Source organism: Gossypium hirsutum, chromosome A07 (genome assembly GCF_007990345.1).
Source record: "Gossypium hirsutum isolate 1008001.06 chromosome A07, Gossypium_hirsutum_v2.1, whole genome shotgun sequence".
Lineage (NCBI taxonomy): Eukaryota > Viridiplantae > Streptophyta > Magnoliopsida > Malvales > Malvaceae > Gossypium > Gossypium hirsutum.
In genome coordinates this window covers 96,448,992-96,450,968 of record NC_053430.1, presented here as the reverse complement: position 1 = coordinate 96,450,968, position 1,977 = coordinate 96,448,992, and the positions used below count along the sequence as shown (strand labels likewise).

Sequence of the window (1,977 nt, the reverse complement as noted above, 5' to 3'; positions counted from 1 at the left end):
ATCTAGCATGTAAAAGAAATTTTATGTGCAGTAAATGAAATAATGAGGATAAGACTTAATTGAAATAAAGTTAAAATAGGAGAAACAATTTACAAATAAATAATTGCAAAATAGGGTCAATGTGTTATGCGCACAAATATGCGGGGACTGGAATTGTAAATATCTCGCGCCCACACAATACTGCAGTGAACCGCAGATCAAAATGAAACAACACACAAATTAGAAGGCCAAATTTTAAAACATAAGGTAAGCAAATTGGGCGTCAATTGAATATTGTGCGCAAGGGAAAGGACCCGCCACCAAAATTCCCCATTTTTGAGTGATAATGCGCAGACTGGGCCTGTCAAATGAGTTGACACGTGGGCCTTTATTTATGCAAACATCACTGCTTTGTTAAAAGGTTATTTAAAACCTTTCCTTCCCCATTTCCCATCTCAAACGCAGGCCCATTTTTTAGCCGAAAATCATAGCCTTGAAAGTAAATTTCTAGGGTTTCTTTTGCTAGCAGCCAAACCACCATTGTTTTGGTGATCAACAGCATGCAGATAGTACCCATCCTCTTCATTGAAGGCGCTCGACCATGCCTAGAGAAATTTGGTAAGTATTTCTTCCTCCCTTTTTTATTTAAAAAAAAAACTTCAAATCTCACATTATTTTTTTAAAAAAAACGAAGATAGGTTCATAAAGCAAAGATTCAACACTATTTGTTCCCTCGCCTTTACCTCAGTATTTCTGAAGTATTCGGGCTTTCATTGGGATTGACTCACATACTAAAAAAAATCCGAACCAAATGAAAAAAAATAAACTAAAAAAAGAAATCATAAGAGAGGACAAAAGAAGGCTTGAAATCACCTTTGCTAATCTTAAATTGCTTTTTCTCTATTCTCTGTGCGTGTGTACAGATACAGTATGCGTAAGTCCTTTTGGAGTACAATCATCGGCTTTTATAGCCAAATTTATAGAGTAAAAATAAAAAATAAAATACATTTTATTTGTTGTCATCTGTTGTATTCTGTTAGCATTTCTTCTCGTGTATTCTAATGCAGGGATGGCCGTACGGAGGAGATGAGCCCGGGTGACGTGGAGTCTGAGCGCGAGGGTCTCTCGTGTGAAGCTGACCCTCTAGTTTATTCCAGAATATTTTAGCATTCTCTAGCTGCTAACATTACTTTTGGGTGTATTGGTCCTAGGGCAATGGGTTATTTGGGCTAATTTTTATTGGGTTTGGGGATTTGGAATTTGGGTAGAAAATGTATTTGGGCTACTTTTTTTTTCTTGGCCTGATGGTGTGTAAAATTTGGACATTTATTATAAATATTTAGACTTTAATTTTATTTTGTGTTTGTTGTTTTTCTTTTTTAATTTTTTTGGTGTAAGCCCGGATAAAAATTGGGCCTTACAAGTATCGAATAATTAAATCATGAGTCATTAAATCTACATAACCAAATCGCTTGCATATCAAACTTGTCATACTTGTTAGATTGCACATGCTGCTCAAATAATTGGGTATCCGGATGGCCCCGTGCCACTCATGGCCACTAGTTAGGTTAGAGCTCGAAGGCTGAGTGCAAACAAAGCATCAAACATATAATCATTAAAAAAATACATCCATGACATTCAAGCCTCATACTCGTTTCAACTTGCTTATCATTCCAGCTAAAATATTAACTAATGAGATGTGACAGTCTACTACCTTGACATTCTGACATTTTCTCATTCAAAAATTAATAACTATTAATATATACTCTAAATCGAGCACTTTTTGTTTTAAATTAAACTAGACTTCTATAAAGTTATAAAGATATAAGGCTCACTTCCTATTTTATCTTGTGAAATTTTTGGTGATTTTTCAAAGTCACTGCTAAATCTGGTTTATAAGAATTCTGCTGCCAAATTTTTATGACCTTTCAACACTCAAAAATTCATATATTTTAAAATACAAAACGAAATTGATCGCTGTTTGTTCTAAATGAAACT

At 34.5% G+C, this 1,977-nt stretch overlaps 1 long non-coding RNA gene across 1 annotated transcript; it reads left to right on the top strand.

Annotated features, from left to right (window-relative positions):
- Positions 1-398: 398 nt before the first annotated feature.
- Positions 399-1,334, top strand: LOC107955549 (uncharacterized). The gene is made up of 2 exons (XR_001700017.2): positions 399-597; positions 1,047-1,334. It is a non-coding gene; the product is annotated as an uncharacterized lncRNA (long non-coding RNA).
- The last annotated feature ends 643 nt before the right edge of the window (positions 1,335-1,977 follow it).